This window comes from Palaemon carinicauda, chromosome 28 (assembly GCF_036898095.1).
Source record: "Palaemon carinicauda isolate YSFRI2023 chromosome 28, ASM3689809v2, whole genome shotgun sequence".
NCBI lineage: Eukaryota > Metazoa > Arthropoda > Malacostraca > Decapoda > Palaemonidae > Palaemon > Palaemon carinicauda.
In genome coordinates, this window is record NC_090752.1 from 32241026 (window position 1) to 32265867 (window position 24842).

Sequence of the window (24842 nt, forward strand, 5' to 3'; positions counted from 1 at the left end):
TGGGCTGTGGCACCCTAGCAGTACCAGCCGAACTCGGTTGAGTCCCTCGTCAGGCTGGGAGGAACGTAGAGAGGAGAGATCCCCTTTTTTGTTTCATTTGTTTGATGTCGGGTAGCCCCCAAAATTGGGGGAAATGCCTTGGTATATGTATGTATGTACATGTATATAAATATATATATATGTATATATATATATATATATATATATATATATATGTAAATATATATATATATATATATATATATATATATATACATACTGTATATATATGTGTGTATATATATATATATATATATATATATATATATAAATATATATATAAACATATATAAATATATATATATATATATATATATATATATATATATAAATATGTATATATATATATATATATATATATATAAATATGCATAATGTATATATATATGTATATATATATATATATATATATATATATATATATATGTATGTATAATATATATATATATATATATATATATATATATATATATATATATAGTATGATTAGTACTAGGCTGACCGTGACCGTAAAGAAATTTATATATGTATACATACATATAGCTAGACACTTGCCCATTAATATATAGGGGAGTTATATATGTCTTGTGAAAGATTTTAAGTAAATGTAAACTCATTCACCCGAAATAAGTCATCTAATGAGCATCATGAATATACGTTGCTAAGATTTGTTGGAACGTTTCGCTTGTCATATCAAAAAGGCATTTCAGTAAAACTGTCTTGCTGTTATCGCTAAATATTCAGAGCTAAAATCTTTTAAAAATTGTTGCATTGTGAAAACGTATTATCATTTTAGCTTTACTTACCCAGATTATATAACGCTATTTCCCAGGAAATGCGTTAATAAATTATGCATGCGAGGCAGGCCGTGCACCGGTTCTTATTAATTTCTAAATAGTTTAAGGAAGGGCTGTTCGCTTCATCTTCTTTATTTTCTTTTTCTATCAGGTCTTGTGAACAAGCTTTTTGCATACTTTACATTAAATAGATTAGTTTTGTAACCAAGGGAACTGGCACTAGGAGATAATTAACATGCCTTTCTTCAAATGTTTTTTTTTAGATTGGGAGTTGCTGGACTTGTCTTTTTTCCCGGTAGTTGCTACCGGTTCTTATTTTACTGCCTTAGACTAAGAGATGCAAGTTTTTTTTTTTTTTTTTAGGATAAGTTGCAATATATAACGCGAGCATTAAATCTAACATCAAAGAGTGAGAAAAATAATGGAAATCATAGATACGATGTAGGTAACAAGTGCTTGAAAATAGAAAAAGAGAAAGTAATATTGAAAAAAAAATCGTCAAACATTGAAATTGCAAGGAAATAGTATTCAGAATATTTAGACGAATGGAAGGCACAAAAAAAAATATAGCGGAGTGAAAAGTATCAAATTGAATTAATGGAAAATGAATGGAATAGCCCTTTTAGCGTCAAAACAAGGAGGCAGCCTGAAAGCATGGAACAAATACAGAAGAGGCAATTAAAGTGTAAAATAAGCAAAGAAAAGGAACCAAAAGTGTAAAACAAACAAAGAAGGGGCTTCTGAACTGTAAAATAAACAAAGAAGAGGCCGTTGAAGTGTAAAAGAAACAAAGAAGAGGCCACTAAAGTTTAAACAAGGAAGAAGCCCTTGGTGTGAAAACAAAGAAGAAGCCTTTGAAGTGTAAATTAAGAAGATGCCCATTGGATTTGAAATAAACAATGAGGAGGGCCTTGAAATGTAAAATAAACAAAGAAGAGGTCCTTGAAATGTAAAATAAATAGAGTCCCTCTATGTGTAAAATAAATAGAGGCCCTTTATGTGTAACATATATAAAGATGCCCTTGAAGTGTGAAATAGAAAAGGGAGGCCTTTGAAGTGTAAAATAAACAAAGAAGATGCCTTGGAATTATGTTAGAAAGAAGAGGCCCTTGAAGTGTAAAAAAAAAGAATAGGACCTTGCAGTGTAAAATAAAGAAGTGGCCCTTAAAGTGCAAAAAAAGAAGCGGCCCTTAAAGTATAAGATAAGGAAGTGGCCCTTGAAGTATAAAATAAGGAAGTGGCCCTTGAAGTGTAAAATAACAAATAAGTTGCCCTTGAAGTGTAAAATTTACAAAGAAAATGCACTTGGAGTATAAACCAAGCAAGAAAAGACCCTTGGAATGCAAAATAAACTAAGAAAATGCACTTGAAGTGTGAAACAAGCAAAGAAAATACCACTGAAATGCAATATAAACAAAGAAAAGTGAATTGAAGTGTAAAAAAAGTTACTTGAAGTGTAAAATGAAATGGGATTTGAAGTGTAAAATAGACAAAGAAAAGACCCTTTACGGGTAAAATAAACAAAGAAAGGGAACTTGGTGTTAAATAAACAAAGGAGAGACCCTTTAGGTGTAGAATAAACAAAGAAAAGCATGAAGTGTGAAATAATCAAGTGGCCTTTTCATGACCTTGGCATTAACTTTTGACCCAGTCCCTTTCAAAATCTAATCAAATTGTCCTTAAATCGTGGCCAATCATCCCACCAAATTTAATGAGAGTCTGTCAAATAGCCTTTGAGTCATGCGAATCATAAATAAGGAGACGTGAAAATGAATAAATACACAAACAAGGGTAATGACATCGCTATATTATGTTGTATACTGCAAGATAGGAAATTGATTTCTACACATTTGGCACTTCTACCAAGAAAAAAGGATAAAAATTGACCACAACATAGCAATAAGAAAATTTTTACCTTTTCGTAACTTTGACCTTGACCTTTAGACCCAATCACTCCCAAAATCTCATCAGATTGTCCTTGGTTCATACCCAATTATACCACAAAATTTTACGAAATTATTTCAAATAGTTTATGAGTTTTGAAATTCCTTTTTTACCTTTTCCTGATTTTTAACCTAACCTTTGACCCAATAGGTCCCAGAATTTTTTTTTCAAGGATCATGGCCAATCCTCCCACCAAATTTTATGGCTTTCGGTAAAATAGATTTTGAGTTATGCGAATCATAAACACACACAAACATACAAACACGCCTATCAAAACATAAACTTCGATGTAACGAAGTTGGCTAAGGTGAAAAGTTTCTTGAAGAATAGAGAAAGAAGAAGGGGCCCTTGAGATGTAAAATAAAAAAGAAAGAAAGAGGTGGCCCTTAAGATGTAAAATAAATAACGAAGAAGAGGCGCCCCCCCCCCCCGAGATGTAAAATAAACAAAGAAGAGGTGGCCCTTGAAATGTAAAATAAAGAAGAGGAGGCCCTTGAAATATAAAATAAACAAAGGGCCGTTGAAGTGTATAATAAACAAAGAAGAGGCCCTTAAAGTGTAGAATAAACAAAGAAGAGGCCCTTGAACTGTAAAATAAAGGGAAGAGACCCTTGAAGTGTGAAATAAACAAAGAAGATGATCTTGAAGTGTAAAATGGACAAAGAAGAGGCCCTTGAAGAGTAAAATAAACTAAGAAGAGGCCCTTGAGTTGTGAAAAAAAGGGGCCCTTTATGTGTAAAACAAAGAAAGAGGCCCTCGAAGTGTAAAATAGAAAAAGGAGGCCTTTGAAGTGTAAAATATAAAAAGAAGAGGCCCCTGAAGAGTAAAACCAACAAAGAGGAGGCCCTTGAATTGTAAAACAAACAAAGAAGAGGCCCTTGAAGTGTAAAATAAACAAAAGAGAGGGCCCTTGAAGTGTAAAATAAACAAAGACGCTCTTGAAGTGTAAAATAAACAAAGAAGAGGCCCTCTATGTGTAACATTAATAAAGAAGCCCTTAAAGTGTAAAAGAGAAAAAAAGAGGCATTGAAGTGTAATTCAAACAAAGAAGTGGCCCTTGAAGAGTAAAATTAAAAAAGAAGATGCCTTAAAATGTAAAACAAAAAAAGAAGGGGCCTTAAAATGTAAAACAAACAAAGAGGAGGCCCTTGAAGTGTGAAACAAACCAAGAAGAAGCCCAAAAAGTGTAAAACAAACAAAGAAGAGGCCCTTGAACTGTAAAACAAACCAAGAAGAGGTCAATGAAGTGTAAAATAAACAAGGAAGAGGTCCATAAATTGTAAAACAAACAAGGAAGTGGCTCATGAAGTGTAAAACAAACAAGGAAGTGACCCATGAAGTGTAAAACAAACAAGGAAGAGGTCGGTGAAGAGTAAAACAAGCAAAGAAGATGCCAACAAAAAAAGAAGAGGCCCTTGAAGTGTAAAACAAACAAGGAAGAGGCCCATGAAGTGTAAAACAAACAAGGAAGAGGCCATTGAAGTGTAAAACAAGCAAGGAAGAGGCCATTAAAGTGTAAAACAAATATAAAGAGGCCCTGGAGTAAAATAAGCAAAGAAAATGCCCTTCAAGTGTGAAATAAAGAAAACTCTCATGAAGTGTAAAATAAAAATGAAGAGGCCCTTGATGTTTAAAATAAAAAAAAAGCTAATCCCCTTGAAGTGTAAAATAAACAAAGCAGATGCCTTTGAATTGTAAAATAAACAAAGGAGCCCTTGAAAAGATAAAAAAAAAAAAAAAAAACAAGGAAGAGGCTTATGAAGTGTAAAACAAACAAGGAAGAGGGTCTTGCAGTTTAAAATACTTGAACTTTAAAATAAACAAGGAAGAGGCTTTTGAAGTTTAAAATACTTGTAGTTTAAAACAAACACAGAAGAGGCCCTTGAAGTGTAAAATAAACCAAAAACTAGGTCTTTGAAGTGTAAAATAAAGTAAAAGACATTGAAGTGTAAAATAAACAAAGAAAAAGCCCTTGAAGTGCAAAATAAAAATGTAAACAGAAGCAGAACTTCACAATATGCCTAAATGACCGTAAAATGAAACCTAAATTATGAACACAGGTAAACAAATTTAATTGATAAAATAAACATAAAACTTTTCCATGAAATCGGGTCAGTCTATTTCAACCACCACATAAAGACATTAAATCAAACGACCACATTTTTCTTTGGACACATACGCATTTCTGAACAAATCTCCATCATGCAGGGTGGTGGAATTCTTTTTCCAATGCACACCATTGTATTGAGCAAGAGTATGGCAAGTTGGTAGGATAGGGAAACATAGTATTGGGAAGTAGCGTAGATGAGGCGATTAAGTGAAGGTAGGGTGTGATGAAGACAAATTGACAAGGATTATAAAACAAGAATGTCGCTGTTACTACCAAGATTAGCGATTCCAAAAATGCAATAGTTCAAAATGTGGCCTGAAATAAAACAATTTCTTTATGCTTCATACATGCATACCTATGCATTTTTTTTCACCGCTTGAAGCTACAAGAAAATAAAACAGTACTGATAAAACTAACAAAGTCAAAATGAAAAACCATGATTTCTCAAGATCTAATCTAATATGAATTCATCACGGCCTATGACATTTGGTGTTCCAAGCAAATGACGAATAAAGTAGTAACCCAGAGAAATTATTAGGATAACAGGAAGGTTTGAAGAAGACCCAAAACTACCAAAGTTAGTCAAACCACTCAACTACAATGAAAAGGGAGAACCTCGGGGAAATTTCGAAGAGTCCCTGAAGGAAGTATCCTAGCCCGGCTCGTGCATGCTCCATCCTAAGGGAAGCACAGTAAATCCTTGTCTTGAGAGACTAACCCACTTAAAACAGACTAACCCACTTATAACTTAACTCATTTTAGAGGATAGATTCTCCGACTTATTTTAGACGCTGGATCTTTTTAACCAATCAAGCTTGAACTAATCTTAGACATTTCTTGATTTAAAAATGACCTCTACGAAGAACTCCAAAGAGATGATTGTTGTTCCCCTTATCCAGACACTTGGAAAAGTAGTATGCTGTCAAGACCCTGGGACTTTGCGACCGGCGTTTTACGAAAGCACGGATTGGCATATAAAAAGCACAGCAAACGTTGCTGGTATATTGCTATCAAAAGCGCCGCAGAACAAAGTCAAATGCGCATTTTATCACTCGCCTCCAAGTCCAAATGTTCATACATGCATTAACAATAGCTCACCTCTTCCATTTGCCAGATGATACTACAGGAAGGTGGACGTAGGATTATTAAGCAAGAAATATATATTTTTTTCAACGTTCAGTATGTAAGTATATTCTTCTTACGCCTGGATACAGGCTTGTCCATGCAGCCATTTATAAAAAAAAAACACTTTATATAATCCTATATTCGTCATGTAAAAACAAATATGCATATGTCTGTTGAACCAGTTTATATAATAAAATATTCGTCGTACATCTCGATTATTGGTTTTTAATTTTGTTCTGAATTTGTTACTAGAACTCATCACATAATTGTGTGTGTCTATTTCTCCGGAAATATATTCGTTGTACTAGGAAGTAGCCTTCTCGTTCCTGTTTCGTTCAGGTTTCCTCATTGTTGCAGGCTTACTGATGCTCCTCATCTTTATGTAGGTATTACTCTGGAGCTTCACTAAAACGTCAAAGAATACATAATTATAGATGGAATGAATGTATAAAAATGCATATTAAAATGAGCATGAAAAAAATCCCCACCATTGTTTGCACACTTGGTATGAGAGGGGGATTTCACCCAAAAGGACGGAAGGATATCTTTAACTTAGTGATGTATAACTCCCAACAAGATAGTCCGCAAAACGTGTACATCTATCAGGCTGAAGTGCCTCTGGCATAAGCTCATCAACAAAGCAATTTTCAACTTCCTTAGCATCAATGAAATGCAATGCAAATGGTAATTTTAGCCAATGGCCCATGACACTGTTGCTTTCCTTATACTTATTACCTAGTCAGAGACAAACAACAGACTGGCTAATCACCAAGGTGTAATCAACTTGCCACAGCAACAGCGAACACTGTGAATTCTTAACATACACTAAACAGTCAAAAGTGGAATAATCTTTGGCGCGCTTCTAACTGCATTAAGGGCAAATTTCGAACTCTTTAATCTTTTCAAATCAGTGCTTTTGTTGTGCGCCCCTTGGGACACGTGCCCAACAAAAAAAATAAATACCATACACCTCAGGGCAACCAACAAATTACAAAATGGTATATTTTCATCTCCTTAACATGATTGTAATGTCAAGACAGATCTACTTTACAGACTTCCATTATTATATGGCTGTTACCAACTAATGCTCAAATAAGATTTACCAAGTTTCCTTTATTTTTCTTTTGATGCTCGGATATGTACAAATGTTTTAAAAAGTTAAGAAAGGGTAAGGTAAGAGAAGATAGTGAAGGTCAATACAATGTATGTGTGTATGAGTGTGTGGTGTGTATGTGTGAGATTGTGGTGTTGAGAGAGAGAGAGAGAGAGAGAGAGAGAGAGAGAGAGAGAGAGAGAGAGAGAGAGAGAGAGAGAGAGATTAAAACCAATTATGAATCTGGAATTTCTTGTCGACGGAAATAGCAAAATCTCGAGAATTGAAAGAGATCGAGAGAGAACTTCAATTGATTTTACTCTCTCTTCCTCCCTCTTCCAATGATCTTTCATTCCTTTCTTTGTGATGTTTTAGAAGGACATCGGCACGGAGTCAGAGGCGTTAACTTGATTGATTCAATTGGAACTTGTAAAGTAACTCTGAGAAATGCACGACTTTCGTTTTATTTCCTCTTTTAATGTTTTTAGACCCTTTTTTTCTCTTTCACTCTTGTCGTCTCTGGGGTGGGTGCATCTTTCTTTTTGGATGTCCACTTTTCTAATTTAAACGGAAAAATTTTACCCTTGTTTCCCCTGTTTTCCTCGTTTCTTACAAGCGTTTTTTCTCTCCAGGTGCCAAATGCTTTTTGGTTTGCACTTTTCATTGATTTTCATTTGACATCGAGCAAAGTATAACTGGGTAATGAAGTGTATTTCCGGAACACATCGGACTTCGAATCTAAACTTAATTAATCGACAATGCCACTATAAGATCACTATATTCGTCAAAAACTACGCAATTTCTTAAATATTATTCTTAAAGACAAAAGTTAAACGTAAACAGTTAAAAACAAATGTTGCGTACTTTGATATTATATTTATGATTAGGATAATATTCAGCATTACAAGAAGTTCTCAGAGAGAGAGAGAGAGAGAGAGAGAGAGAGAGAGAGAGAGAGAGAGAGAGAGAGAGAGAGAGAGAGAGAGAGAGAGAGAGTTAGTTCAGCAAACAACGAATCTCTCGGAAAATAACTAAAGCCAGGCAACACCCATGGCATATACAATTTTATGCAAGATATGCATTTCTCGGAATAAAACTGAAGCGAGAGAGAGAGAGAGAGAGAGAGAGAGAGAGAGAGAGAGAGAGAGAGAGAGAGAGAGAGAGAGAGAGAGAAATCGCCTCCAGTACTAAATGCAATATTAGCAGGATTCATAACCGAGAGAGGAGAAACCCTGAAAGCAGAAGACATACCTTCTCGCTCTCGAGATACAAATCAGAGAGCCATTACCCAAGATGGGTAAGATTGCGTCCATAATTCTCCAAAGCCCTTTATCAGGCTTTCTCCGAGTACAACGCTTGCTTGTTCGGACATACTCAACTACAAAGAGAAAGAGAGAAAATGAGATAAAGACGCGGCATTTTCTGTGTTAAATTTTAATTTCCTAAATAAGATAATTTCATAGACTTTTTATAAGTTAAGATTCAGTGACTGCCATTTTCAGAGACATGTGTCTTAAAGCATGGATAAAACCGGCTTGTTCTTCAATCTGATTACCTAGGTAATCATCATAAACATATTATTGGTAGGTTTGTCCTAGATGTAAAATATAAATAAATATTTTGAGAGAACGGATCTTTAAACATCATGTTCCCCTAAATCGTACTTTGTAATATTGCATGTGCTACAATGAAAAATATTGCGTATATTTTGAGATAGTTGTTCTATGCTCCATAATAGGAAAATCACCTTTAAAAACACTTATGGGAGACTCAAGTGCAAAATGTTTGATCCTCCTACTCTTTCTTCAACTTTATCTTAATACTTACTTAGGCTGATTCTCAGTAAAGGCAAATTTTTTGGGAAAAAATCTTATGTTTTTGTAATACAACTCTGATTCTTAGTACTATAATTCAAAGTTTCGAACGAATATATAAAAGGTTCCCTTCCGTCAGGTATGTGCTTCCCTCTTTTTATTGGGGGGAAACCCCATCTTTTCTCCAAAACTATGTTGGTTACGGTTAAAAGGTATAGGAAACAAAGAAAATGTGAATGAGATACAGCACAAGTTCATTTGAGTTTGTGGTGACAAAAGTCTGATGGGACTGGCCTTTATCTCCAATTCAGTCAGGAACATGCTTTGGTCCAGCTAAGCTGAGGAGTCTGTTAGCCAGGACATTCCATGAAGCCACAAGTTGGACTTAAGGATGACTTTGACAGCCACTCCCAGCGACACCAGGTTAACGGAATTTCACAACATGGGGATGTCTTGAGAAACAACCGACAGTTCAACTTGATGCCGTTTATCTCATCGACCCTTCGGAGGATGTACAGGGATATGCTTTGCCAGCTGTGTACCCACTGTAGGGCCGTGGAGGCATAAGACCACACTGTTGTAGACGTACGTTCAAGGACGTAACTATCATATACTGGGAAAGCCGGCATCCGAACAGGAGAGCAGTTAACTCAAGCTTGGGAAGCTGACTTTCGTCCAATTCCAGCATGTGTTTAGGATTGACTCGTACCTTAGCTATGAGGAGCTGGTATTGACCTTCAGCTGTGACCACGTAGGCTGCAACTTTAAAGGCTTTCCTGGAGGCATCTGAAAACACATATTACGAGGCTTGATGATCATGATGTGCGTTTCTGGGCACCTTGATGTTCAAGACCCTTTTACTTTTTAAGTATGGCATTGTGCTCGCGGATCAAGTTTGTCATAAGGCGCGAGTCCCAGCTCTGATACATCATCCAAACTTTCTGTATACAAAGTTTGCCTAGGACAGTGACTGACAAGATCTGGTGGCCAATAGGGTCGCAGATGGACGAGAACAGAAAAACCTTCCTTTTGATGTTAATGTGAGAGTAGTTCACTAACATCAGTTCTGAGGGCAGTTTGACAGCTAATGTATCATCAGCAGTGTTCCAGTTGAGACCGAGGTAATCTTGGGGGCCCATTTCAAAGATCGTCTCCTGAGACGGGGGCATCAGTGATCCATTAGTCCAGGGGCATGTTGGCTTCCAGCATGACTATTTCTATGGAAGGTCTTTCACCGAGGATGTACATGGGCGAGTCGTAGCAGCTTTGAAAGCTGTCAAGGTATAAGCTTGTTTTGAGTTCTGAAACATGACTTCTCGTTTGAGTATCCAGATGGTGTTGGAATGTCTGGTGGAGCAAATACAAACACAATGTGGTACCAAACAGGACTCCCTTAAAGTGGTACGTAACAACCTCCGTCATACTGGAGTACTTAAAGGAAAAGAACCGACAGTAACCACTACGTTCCTGGGTGATATATATCTGCAGGAAAGACTTAGAGATGTCTGCCATCAGACCAAATGGCTTTTCCCTAAACCTGACGATCATGGACTGGTTGTTTAATTTAAGCTTGGTCTTGTATACAATGACTTATTTAGAAACTTTCAATTTGGTCCTGATTTAGCAGAGGCGTTAAACACTATGTGCATCAGTATGGAGGTGGAGTTTTTAAGGACAGGATGATGTGGCAGGTAGTACATTTGTCCATCACTATGAGACTACACCTTGACTGGCTTTATGAAACCCTCCATAATGTACTCATTAAGGATGGCCTGGTACTTGGTGAATAACTGGGGGTCCTTAGATTTTTAAGGGACATTAACTGGACAAAGGCCCTACCTTGTATCTCCAGTAGGCTGCCAGACTAAAGGCTTGCCTGGAGGTTCTGCAAACGTACATTACGATGCTTGGTGACCTGATGGGCGTTTCGAGGCACCTTGACATTCAAATCCCTTTTACTTTTTAAGAATGGCATTCAGCTCGCAGATCAAGTCTGCGCTATGGCAAGAGTCCCTGCTCTAATCCATCATCCAAAGTTGCTGTATAAAGAGCTTGCCTAGGACAGACAACCCTTCTTTTGGTGTTAATGTGCTAGTAGTTCTCTGACATCAGTTCTGAGGGCAGTTTGACAGCCAATGTGTCATCAACGGTGTTCCCGTCTAGACCCAGTTAACCTTGGGGGCCCATTTAGGATATGTCTCCTGAGACAAGGACATTAGTGATCACCTTGGCTAGAGGAATCTTGGCTTCCAGCATGATTATTTCTATGGAAGGACTTTCACTAAGAATGTCAATGGATGAGTCGTAGCAATATTGAAAGTTTTCAAGGTAGAAGCTTGTTTTGAGTTGGGAAGCAAGACTACTCGTTTAAGTATCAAGATAGTGTTGGAATGTCTGTTGGGGCAAATGCGGACTTGAGGTGGCACCAAGAAGGACTACCTTAAAGCGATATGCGACAACATCCGTAATATTGGAGTCCTTAAAGGATAGGAACCGACAGTAATCACCGTGTTTCTGGGTAATATCTATCTGCAGGAAAGCCTTAGAAATATCTGCCATCAGACCACATGGCTTTTCTCTAAATCTGAGGATCATGGACTGGTTTTTTTTTTAGTTAAACCTTTGACCTGTGTGGAATGACTCATTTAGAGACCTTTAATTCGGTCCTTATTTAGCAGAGGTATTAAATACTATGTGCATCGGTATGGAGTTGGAGTTTTAAGGACAGGATGATGTGGCAGGTAGTGCATTTGTCCATCACTATGAGGCTACAGCTTGACCGGCTCTATGAAGCCCTCCTTGATGTACTCATTAAGGATGGACTGGTACTTGGTGAATAACTGGGGGTCCTTAGATTTTTTAAGGGAGATAAACTGGACAAATGCCCTACCAAAATATATCTCTGGTTAGCTATTGCTCTTGAAGGGTAACTGCACCTTGTATCTCAGGTAGGCTGCCACTATAAAGTCTTACCTGGAGGTGTCTGCAAACACATATCATGGGGCTTGGTGACCCTGGTAGGTGTTTCGAGGCACCTTGATTTTCGAAATCTTTTTACTTTTTAAGAATAGCACTGACCTCGCATATCAAGTCTGCTCTAAGGCAAGAGTCCCTGCTTAGATATGGCAGCCAATAAGGTTGTAGATGGACAAGAACAGAGACAATTCTACAAGAACAGAGACAATTATACTGTTGGTGTTAATATACGAGTAGTTCTCTGATATCAGTTCTGAGGGAAGTTTTACAGCTAATGTGTCATCAGCGGTGTTCCAATCAAGACTGAAGTAATCTTGGGGGCACATTTCGGAGATGTTTCCAGAGATGAGGACATTAGTGATCCACTTTGCCAGGGGCATATTGGCTTCCAGCATGATTATTTATAAGGATTGATATCAACTGGACAAAGGCCCTAACAAAATTTATGTCTGGTCAGCTATTGCTCTTGAAGGGTAGCTGCACCTTGTATCTTCAGGTTGTGTACCATGTAGTGCGCTTGAAGAGATCAACAGCCCTTTCCTCAAAGTGACTGAATGGTTTATTGCTTATGCGGCTAAGTATGAGCGACATGCTATTGACCTCCTGGGGCTCTGTTCCTTACCATTACCAGTTTACCAGTTCTCTTCAAACCATGTATCTACTTGGTGTACAGAACAAATTGACACCCTTGATTTTGTGAGTGCGCTTGAGGAGTCATGAAGATAATGGGCTACAAGAATGACCTGTATATCAGTCAAACGGTCAGCAGGCCATCTGTACACGTGACGTAGGCTACTAGCTTCTGGAGTGCGAACTGTGTGTGTATATCCAGGTATCCTTGCATTCTTGTCCACATGCGTGTTGACGATGGCAATATTTTATGCTTGCGCAACCAATTTTCAAATTTAAGGGGACCGTTCATTATATCCAGCATTTCTTTTTTATTCATTCAAAATACACAATTTCTACATATGTTTTAGACATATATAATACCTTCATCATATAAAAATTTCAAGTCATTTATTCTAAAACTTTTTGATTAATTGGCAAATATCAGGATTTTTAGACTTCTTTATAAATTGAATAATTCTGTTTGACAGATTTTCGATTTTCCTTTTTCTTTTTCAATGAATTATTTCTTAATATTCTTCGTCTAGGCGTAAAATAATCATGACAAAAAGAGAAAATGAAAATCTAAATTCTGTCGAACATAATTGTGGGATTTTTATTCCTCTTTTCAATGATATTTTGCCTTCTAAAATAGAACAATAAATAAGTGAGAAAATTTCACCCAAGTGTGAATAAGTATGTTTTTGAGTTATAGATTTGCTATGAATTTTTGCTTTGTTTCTTAAAAAAATCCGGATAACATTATTATGATAACCTTACTTTGTACTTATATTGTTTATTCCTACATGAAGGCATCCTAAACGAGGTATTTAAACCCTAATTTTACTAATATACTCGGTGTAAGGGAGTCATGAGTTGCCAGCGGCCTTTCATTGTTGCCAGAGTTTTAGTCAATATGTTTCAGCTTTGTACTCTTTTCTATGTTTCCCTCTCTTTTTTTTTTTTTTTTTTTTTTGGTTATTGTTTGCTTACTTTTTGTTCTTTCTTTGACCTTAGGTAACATTGGCCTTGCTGTAAAGTTAACGAGGACGTTGTGAAAACATAATGTACATACGAACTGCAAGTAAACAAACACTCATGCAATGTAACTTCTATACATCTATGGAAACTCTGTCGGTTCTTCTAATAAATCGTAGTTTGCATTCGCCTACCATCTACCAATGCTTTCCATTTTTGCCAGACGTCCGAGATTTCGAAATATAAGTGAATAAAATCGCAATATAAATGCGAGCATAATCACGCAATTTTTGTTGAATTTGCATCCTTTTCCTTCTTTCAGGTTTTTGCATATTTTTGGATGGAGATCTCTGCATTCGTCTCCATATCCGTCTAAATATGCACATTTACCATATATTTCATAATTATGGCATATCCTTGGATGCTTGTAGTACCATCTTTCGCCAAATCTGCAATTCCCTCTTTTCAGTAAATTGCAAACTATATCTTTCTTTTCTTTGTTTTTTTCTTTTCCTTGCTCTTCCCTAAAAGTATGTAGGTCCGAGTAGAGTCTCTTGGGTCTATTATTTGTTTCCATCTGATAATTTAGTTCTTTGTAAGTATGTTGTTGAATAGTATCATATGTTGTATCAATGATTTCCTCTGCCTCCTTACACATATCCAGTTCATTTTTCTCTTCTTCTTCTTCTTCTTCTTCTTCTTCTTCTTCTTCTTCTTCAACTATTTGCAGATTCAGTCTCGACTTAATTATATTTTCTATCCAGACTAAGCATGTTGAGCAGAATACCTGTGTGTCTTTATTATTTATTTTTTGTTGTACTTCAGCACAAGTAGGGTGTGTTGGTACATGACACGCATCACATTTCCTAATCAGTTTACAAGTATTACACCATTTTGGCATTCTTTTTTCACAATGCATCAATCAGCATATTCACCATATTGGACTTCTTATTGTTCTTTGATGAAATGTGTTGATTGATGTAAACTTTCTTTATAAGTGTCTTTATCACCTGGATCTTCTTTTGAATTTCTTCTAATATTTTGATGATGTTTTCCGCAGACTTGCTCCAGTTTGTTGGATCATATCGTTTCAATATGTTTGAGAATATTTTTCCGTCACACTGGTTGGAGCTATTAACGACCTCTGTTATCAGAAGATCTAGTTCTTTTTGTGCCAACTCATGGAATCTACTCTTGCTGATTGCAGCAATGTCCCCCATGCCTTGCCTGTGTTAAAGAGCGCCATCTTGTTCAGATTTTTCGTAATTCACAATATAAATATCCTATGCCGACGTTTTATCCCACTTTTCTGACAAACTAATCACCGACTATTCACGAAAACTTGTATCTATATTGCACTCAATAGCCGTTTGTTATCCGCATTTAATCAGCTTATTTCTTGGATCACACACGTGGACTCACTCACCAGCATACAGTAACTTGAAAGAGAAAATGCAATAAGCATAAGCAAAGTCATTGGCTAAGCCTTAAGGAGGAGAGAGAGGAGACGTCTGCTTTGAACAAGCAAAAAGAAAAAAAGTGACGTGGTTCACAGATGTGAGTAGATGTAGGTGCGGGGTACCCCCCAGTCACTAGTTACCTACCCACTACAGTGGTTAAGTAGAGTTGCCACCTTGCACTTTTAGTCTAATGGCTACCTTCCAGCTCCGCTGAGAGTATATCCACATAATTAACAGAATGTTTGTTCACATAGGAACAGAGCCACTTTTCCAACCCTCCCTTTCAGTTCCAGGATGCCTACCATCACATGAAGTCTCCATGTATGACTATTTTCAAATTTAGTGTAAATTGATCCATTTCGGTAACTGATTATGTTGAAAACTTCTCTCCATTCAGTCTATAGCCATTGTTACTCTTGTTAAAGTTAAGAATATCCCGAAATAATGACCCACACTGCTTGCATGTGCAGCACATTTGTGTGCCACTTACCGATGAGGCAATGCTAATTTTTCAAGCGTAGCAAGCCATGGTAGAACAAAAACCATTTTTTCTTGGTATTTCTCAATCCAAAACTCACGATTCCCATTGGCGCCCCCATCCTTATTTTCCTGAAGAATATAAGGTCAGATCCATAGAAAATACACCATAAAATGACACATTATTAATTTTTATAGAAAATGGGGGTGTGTCCTGCTTCTGAAGACATCAATAAACGTATATGCAAAATTCTCCCCAACAAAAAATGCGTAATGTGGAATGTACCACTTGCTAAAACAGAGGCGTAAGGAGACAATATTACAATGCTTGTGAAATGAGCAATGGTACAGCAAAGATCAATCAAACCAAATTAATTAGATAATCGGAGCAAGCCCAAAAGACTCGCCACCACTGCTAAGGAGCATAGTGCAGTATGTACTGTATGCCAAAACATATGTTATTTTGCGATCGAAGCAAGCAGTGGCAGAACACAGACCAATTGAACTAATCTTATAATCATCAGACTGAAGCAACACCAAAATACTAGCTCATCATGCTAAGATCCATAACGCAGTATGTATCACCAAAACAGAGGAGAAAGTGGCCAAAGTTCAATTCAGAGTGGAGTGAGTATTTTCAGAGCAAAGACCAATTGAATTTAGTGATTAATTAGATTATTGAAGTACAGATTCATTACTCTACCAAAAGGCTAACATGTGCTTTGCAGCATGTACCGCTTGCTAAAATAAGAGCAAGCAGACAATGTTAAATTGCATATGAAGTAAGGCACAGCAGACATTAATGGAACTAAATGATTAATTAGATAATTCATGTTAACGCCAGTATACCTATGCAGCTAATGTACATAGCACAGGTAGTACTTACTTACTTACTTCTTACTTCCACTCCCTGGTGGGTTTTCAGCCTGTCAGTGGAATCAGTTGTCTTTTCCACTCAATTCTGTTTTCAAAAATCCCTCTCTTCTCAACTGTTCAATTGTTGGCATGTTGTCCTTTGTCAGAATCTCTTCAATTCCATCCCTACGTCTTGATCTCCCCACACTTGTTCATTGCATATATAGATGTAATTATAAAAATTTATAAGGAAAGAATAAATATCTCGGGAGACATCATAAATTTTGCTGATATTGCTTTCTGGACATATGATTGGGAAGACCTAGAAGGAGCATTGATAGCCTTGAACGATTGTTTAACAGAAGCCGGACTGAAGATGAACATTAAATAAACAGAAATATCAACAATCAACAAACAACAACAAGCTCCAACAAACATCATGATGAGAAATACAGTAAATTAGGACACCAACACATTCAAGTATTTAGGGTGTATGTTTACAGACAAGGGCTATAAGAACAAAGAAGAAATTACTGAATGAATAAAGAAATATAATAAATGCTCCGGAGCACTATCAAATTAAGAGATACATATGTACCAATAGCAGTAATAAAAACCATATTTGAAGGATTAATAACACCAGTAATGACATATGGATCAGAGAGCTAGACAACGACAATCAAAGACAAGAGCAGAGTCCAAGCTTCAGAGATGAAAACCCTGAGAACAATAATGAACAAAACAAGAAGAGATAGAATAAGAAATGCAGATGTTAGAAGGATAGTTGAGGTATCTCTTATGTTGAACAAGATTGAGAAGGGACAGCTGAGATAGCTGGGATATTTAATAAGAATGGATGGAAATAGAATAGCATGGAGGAGATGGGACTGGACATCTGCGGGAGGAGCACAGGTAGTACCACTTGCTATAACAGAAGAATAAATTTTAAATTATAAACAAATTAAACCAAGGCAGAGCAATGACTAATTGAATCAAGTGATTAGCTATATTATTAAAGTAAAGCCAATATACTTGCCTGAGAGGCTAAAGTTTGTAGTGCAGCATATAAGGCATGCGAGTAGCTAGGAAGCAATGTTAAATTGCGAGTGACAGCATAGGAAAGACCAATTAAACCAAGTGATTCATTAAATAATTATCTAACCCAAAAACATTCACCTAAGCAGCAAACACATGTAGTGCAGCATATTCTATTTGTTAAAACAGAGATAAGGAGACACTGTTTAATTGAAAGTGAAGCAATCCACAGTGGAGTAAAGACCAATAATAAAGTAATTGATTAGATAACTGAAGTAATGCCAAAATAAACGGCCCCATAGCATAGCATGTACCTCTTGCCCAAACGGAGAAGCAATGAGAATGCTGGATAGTGAGCGATTCATGGTGATGCAGACAAATTGAACCAAGAGACTGATTAGATAAGTGAAGTTATGCCAAAACACTCTGTCACTAGTGCAACACTTGCCAAAACTGAGGAACGAGACGGATGTTAAATTGTGAGTGTAGCGAACCATGGCTGAGGAAAAGGAAATTGAACTAAATGATTAATTAGATAACCGAAATAACACTTCCCAATGCTGTGCATCTCATATCGCCTTCCTAAACAGGAGAGCAGAGAGAATGTTAAAATATTAAATAGCGATGGCAGAAACCTGGTCAATTTAACCAAGTATTTGATTAGATAAAGTACTGTAATGCCAAAATTCTTTCCCAGAAAGTATGTAATGCTGATCAAAACAGATTATTTAGGAAACTGTTAAATTTCGAGAAAAGTGAACCAGAGGAGAAAAGACCACTTGAAATATGAATGATTAGATAATTTAAAATGTAAAAATACTCGCCCAAGCGGGTAACGCTCGTGGTGCAACATACACTGCTACCAAAATCAGAGGTGTAAGGAGAATGTTGAATTGATAGGGAAGCTAGCTATAATGTAGTAAATAGGCTACCAAATGAATAAAGTGTTTAATTAGATTATTTAAGTATTGCCATAAAAACTCGCCCACGAGGCTTGGCTAGGAATTACTCCATAGAAAATGGGATGGAACTCGCATTTTTTATATGAGCACCAGACTACCGTGTAGGTATTCATATTTTGGTGTAGATTGTTATCCGGAGTACGTAAGTACATACTTTTCTGGCCCTATACATCAGGAGAACCCTACTATCTACCAGACCTTTACAGTCCTTTTATCTTACAAATTCCAAGGTACAGTATTCAGAATTTCACACCACATATTGCTCGTTTATTGTCAAATTCACACTATTAAAGCACTTTCCAAACTATCGAAGCACTTAGAGAGCAAGAAAGTCTTCAGTTTCCTCTTAAAAGCCTCTTCAGTCTTTCGGATGTCTAGTGGGAGCTTATTCTATAGTTTCAGGGCCATGTATTTAAAGGCTCTCGAGCCCACAGTAGACATAAAAATCTAGGTTCCAATAATTTGATACCATCTGTGACTATTTTCGTGTCAACACGATTTGTTGGCTACATGATATGTATTAATTCTCATCAGATATTTTGGACTTCCAATTCTGATACTTATTCTACACTCAATTCTTGCTTTAATAAGCAGACAGCGTAAATCAATTAGCAGAGGAGTGATCATTTCTCGGGGTGGGAAACCTTTCAGCAATATTGCTCCTCTGTTCATTATGTTTTGTAATTTAAGTTGCAATTAGTAAATTGTAGTAGATGAGTTACAGTAGTCAATCCTGGTAATAACAGTTTATCACGTTTCTTTACAGAATGTTCATCTAGGTTCTTCTTTATATATGCAAGGTTTCTAAGATGATAACCAGCAGTTTTTATGGTAAAATTATAGAACACAGAACTATATTTCGATGAGAAATTAAGACTGCTTGTAGTAATTAATGTGCTTTCAACAAATTTGATCTTTATAAATAGTTAATAAGATATACCCTAATATACCATACGGTAATGGTGCCATACCGTGAGAAATCAGGAAAATTTCACAAAATATTGGGATCCTCTTCCCCTGAAATATATATTTCACTCTTTTGTTTACATTTTACAAACCAAACATATCTGCTCCCGTTTGCACATTTGTACAGAACTTGTTGCGCAATAGCTACTTTAAATTTCCTGCACACAAGCCATCCTTCCAATTTCTTTCTACTAATGGAATTACTCCTGTTCATTCATTTGTAAGTAGCTCTTCCTCCTACCTTCCCCTACCATATGACAAAGTTTGCCATATTTGGACAGATTTGTATGGGTGAGAGTCATGTAGGCAGTTCTGCAACCCACGCTGCATTTTCTTAGGAAGACTCCCCAGTTCCTTTGTAATTGCCTTACATTGTGGTTGCAGGTTATGGAGCCCAACGTAACAAAGAGTAATGGCTGCCATTATGGCTAGTATCACGGTACTCCTAGTGTAGTGAATAATTTTTTTCAAAGCTCATTGTGTTATCCCTCAAAGGTAAAGTGTTCCAGGTGCGATTCTGATGTACCTTTTATGGAAGACAAGCACATTTTTTACTGTATCCTGTAACTCTTCTGTAAATATTGCCAAGAGAAAAAAGAAAAAAAAAAAGACGCAAGTTCGGTTATAGTGTTAGCTTTTATAAAGGAACTTTCCTTGATAAGGTCCATGTGGAACACTGGACACTAATTATATTTGTAAAGCACTGGCTCAGCATGCATTTGGACCATGAAACAATTATCGAAGGCCTCGACATTTCTCTCAATACAAGTGTTGGCTGGAGGAGTTTCTGCTCTGAGGTAACAGAATTTGTTTTTGATAACCAAGATGCTTTTGATGGTGATGGAATAATAGTGAAGATATACAAATCTCACTTCGGTAAGGCTAAGTACGACCATGGTAGGCCTTTAAGTTTGATATGGGGGATCGAACAAGTGTCTAAAAGGTTTTCTCTAATTTTGTTACTTGAACCTTTACCTCGAAAATGGGATGCTGCTACCCTGATTCCTTTGATCCCAAAATATATAAAGGTAGGAAGTATCATTACAATTGATAAGTTTGGTGCCTATAGCTCACTACAAGAGCTTGGCTATGCACACAGGATATCAACCACTCAGAACACTTTGACGACCCCTCAGACGCTGGTGCCCATATTCAGAATATTGAACGCCTCTGGAGGGAAGTGAAGTAGTGGATTGAAAGGCCTGGTAATAAATCGAAGTATTTCCAACAATACTTTTCCAGGTTTTTATTCACTCACTATTAGCAAAAGGCCTCATTACTGCACCACTTGTTCATCACCACCAGTCGCCTCTACCCTCCACAACAACACCAGGTACCAGGAGATCCCGAATACTTTCAACCTTCCACATCTTTATCATAATGTAAGGATTTATTTGTGATTTGGTTTACCATGATGTAAGGATTTATTTGTAATTTAGTTTGTGACCTGGGAAGGAGGTTTTGGGGGGCTTGCCGCCCTGGCTAGATCTGTGACCTGGGAAGGTTTGTAACCTGGGAAGGGGGGTCCAGGGGGCATGACCTCCGACTAGGTCTGTGACCTGGGAACTACTAGGTTAGGTGGGTTTGGCATGTTCTGGGGCCCTTTACAAATCTCGAAAGTGTTAAATATGGAAGTTTTGTCCTGTTTTCGCACACCCAAAGTCCCAGGTTCCCACCTGTGTCCGTCGGTAAGGGAAGGGGAGTCCATAACGGTAGAATGGCTTATTTGCAGTGGAAAGATCAAATTTGTTGAAAGCATATTATTTACTGTAGGAAAAATTGCTTTTTCTCTTGGAAATGTAGTTCCATATTCTATAATTTTACCCATGAGTAATTCCATTGGTAGAAGAATGTGGAAGTATGGCTAGTGCACAGTAAGTATAAAGTCGTTAGTGAGCAACAAGCTATGCACAAACGCAAAAACTGGAGTAGATACGTATCTTTTGTAAAATGTAACCAAAAGGGAAAAAGATATTTCAGGGGAAGAGGATCCCCTATTTTGTGTGATTTTTTGAGAATAATGTATAGAGAAGAAGAGGTTAGTTTTACCGTTATTTATCGATTCCCTAGTAAATATTTTCCACCCAAAACCACTGGTTCCCACTGGGTGGCCCTATTACCGTAGAATATATTAGGGTATAATTTATCAACTATTTATTTGAAACGGAAATAAAGGTCCTCCCTCTAATAGTAAAGTTTTTTCCGTAATTTACTATAAAACCAGGTTAATATATACTTTAATTAGTAGTGAAACTGGAATTCGCTATAAGAAAGGGAAGAGTGCTGGCTGGTTTGGTATTTTGCTCTATATGGGTAATAGGGGCTGAGGCCTTACAAGTTAGGCATCAGTTGATTACAAAGTGAGATTTATTTCTCACCAAGTCCATTGTTTACATTTTGGAGACTGATGGCGAGCTATTGCGCATGCATTGCTTGTACTCGCTTTGGCCAGTTTTTCTGTTTTTGTCTGACTTTATCATTACCTGGCTTTTCTTTGACCAATTAAGAGATTCCAAATATTTTGGCACAAGTTCCCGGATGTTGTTCTACTAAAGTCATTTTACCCAACCTTCCCTTCTGTTTAACAACCATCACAAAGACGTCTCCAAGAGGGAACTTAAGGGAAGTAGAATATATTTCGAAATTTAGTATAATTTCTTCTATGCCGGCAATTAATTATGATGGAAATGCTCTCCGTTCAGTATATAGCTACTTTTATGCATGGAAAAGTAAAAACTAACCGCGAGCACAGCTCAACATTTACAGCTTGCCAGAAAATATAGGCAATGAGATTATGTTTATTTGTGAGCAAAGCTAGCCACGGTAGAGCAAAAACCATCAGGAGGACATGAGGTGAATCATAGATAATTGTGATACTTTAATTTTCAGCTACTTACATGAAGCATATATTTTTCCAAATGGTTATCTTGTGTTTATCTTGCAGTTCTGGCCATTATTGATGCTACAAATCACTAGTTTTTGGCTTTTCAAAAAAAAATCCGGTTTCCCTCTGGTGTCTCCTACGATTGTCTTTATATAAGGGGGTCCAAAAAATTGTGAATGGGTTGTTAGCCCCAATAATCATGGTCAGAAATGCATAAAACACAAGATAGCGAGTAGTAAAGTATATGTTTTACGTATTGGGACATGAAATTAAAATACTGTTCATACTACATTAGTTCTAATGCAAAGTCGGTAAATGTCTTTTACTCTGGCCCAAAATCGATCCTTTGTTAGATTTATAGTGTGTTTACATAGAAAAAAAATGGGGGCTTGAACAAACTTATCAGAAAGTAATTCCGAAGAAAATATCCCAAGGAAACCTTATTTTTATCATCATTCCTGTCATGAATACGCTGACATTTCCTTAAAAAGAACTTAATAAAGGAAAATTGTTTCAAGGTGAATAATCTTAATCACATCAAAACTAATATATAGTACACTGGTATATTTGTACCTTTCACTGGAACAGTTTTAAAGGTGAATCGACTCCGCAAATGCTAAGGCCCCTGACTAGTGACGTAATGGATTGAGGTCTCCTAGTCTACTTCCTGCCTTCGATAACAATCTATGCAGTGAAATATGCCACATCCAAAAAACAGTGCTCAACGGCCGAAACCGAGAACAGTAGGCACATACATACATTAAACCAATGGCCCGAGGATATAACCTGGATTTCACAACCACCGATTATAACCATGAATTTATAAAAAAAGAAAGAAACACGCTTGATCACTTCCCACTACGTTCAACAGACGACTGCTAGCTTGTTCTTGAATCGCTTGCAAAGACTCTTGGCGATGAGAGGTGAAGGCATATGACTTCACAGTTCAAACCAAGGTCAGCAGGTTATAATTTAAAGGTATCGGTTAGTGACGTCAGTCCCGCCAAGCTCAGGATTATTAATCCTGGCCAAGCCAAAGGTGAACCAGGAATCCTATCATCAGTGTTGGCTTTGATGAAGTCAAATTCGGAAACTTTTAGTGAACGAGAACGATTAACTGTATTGTCATTTGACGGGATGAGTATAGTGAGTGAATGGTGTTATGACAAGAGCATTGACATATTATATAAACCACATATGAGAGTGCAAGTGGTAATGTTCAAAGTGCTGATTGGTAAATGGAAACAACCAATATTCTTTTATTTTGACGAATCCAGTATGCAGTAGAAAATAATTGATTTGATAAAGGAAGTGGGATACGCAGCTTATCCAGAAGTGGCAATATTGCATGATTTAGGGCCCTTCAATCTTAGGTAATGGAAAAAAATTTGGAATCGACCCCTTACGTGCAAAAACATCTATCCAGAATCCATGTGCAGACAGACAAATATTCCTTTTTGCAGATGCTCCTCATTTACTCAAGTTAGTCAGGAATAATCTTCTAGATTTTGGGTTCACGTTTCCAAACTGAGATAGAATTTCCGATCATTCGATAAAAGAAATGGTGATGGAATCTAAAACAGATTATGGATTGGCTTACAAAATAAGTCAGATTCACTTAAACGTTCAAGGGTCAGAACGGCAGCGTGTTAGATATGCTGCACAGTTGCTGTCAAGAAGTTGCGGTAATGCTCTTAGTTTTCTAGGTATAAAGGGGCTTTTCAATAATAATGAAAGGGAAGCAACAGGACAGTTCATATTGTTAATGGATGAATGGTTTGACATTATGATTACTTCATCCATGAAAGGCGACAAACCTGCTCGATGTGCTTTCAGTATAAATTTGGAGTATCAGAGAGGTGTTATGAACAAAATGATTGACATCATGTAAAAAATGCGAGTGATAAAAGTTTTCAGCAACAGAATCAATCGATTGCTAGAAAAAAAAAAATCTCTATCAATTACAAAAAGGAATAATTTTATCTTACTACTCTCTTCTAGGCTTGTTTGAAATGCTCAAGACGTCTTATGAAGTCGATTATATCCTAACAAGGAGGCTTAATCAAGACAGTCTGGAGCATTTATTTGCTTGTATTAGGCAGATGAGTGGCCCACATGATCATCCTAACTCAGTAAATTTCAAATACAGACTGAGAAAATATTTGTTAGGGAAAGGAGTAGCCCTGGTAAGTGAAAAGTGTAACAGTACTAGATGCGATGAAAACAAAGACTGCCTGTCTAATACATTAGTGTCCAAGTGTTCATCTATACAGGGGAAAACATCAGATAAAGAACGAGAAGATTATTCCTGACTAACTTGAGTAAATGAGGAGCATCTGCAAAAAGGAATATTTGTCTGTCTGCACATGGATTCTGGATAGATGTTTTTGCACGTAAGGGGTCGATTCCAAATTTTTCCCATAACCTAAGATTGAAGGGCCCTAAATTATGCACTATTTCCAACACTGGATAACCTGCGTATTCCACTTCCTTTATCAAATCAATTATTTTTTTCCTGCATATTGTATTCGTCAAAATCAAAGTATATTGGTTGTTTCCATTTACCTATCTGCACTTTGAACATTACCACTTGCACTCTCATATGTGGTTTATGTAATATGTCAGTGCTCTTGTCATAACACCATTCACTCACTATACTCATCTCGTCAAATGACAATACAGTTAATCGTTCTCGTTCACTAAAAGTTTCGGAATTTG

At 36.8% G+C, this 24842-nt stretch overlaps 1 long non-coding RNA gene across 1 annotated transcript; it reads right to left on the reverse strand.

Annotated features, from left to right (window-relative positions):
* Nucleotides 1–6192: 6192 nt before the first annotated feature.
* Nucleotides 6193–22968, reverse strand: LOC137621998 (uncharacterized). The gene is made up of 3 exons (XR_011040315.1): nt 22698–22968; nt 8360–8486; nt 6193–6420 (listed from the first exon to the last, which is right to left on the reverse strand). It is a non-coding gene; the product is annotated as an uncharacterized lncRNA (long non-coding RNA).
* Between the last annotated feature and the right edge of the window lie 1874 nt (nt 22969–24842).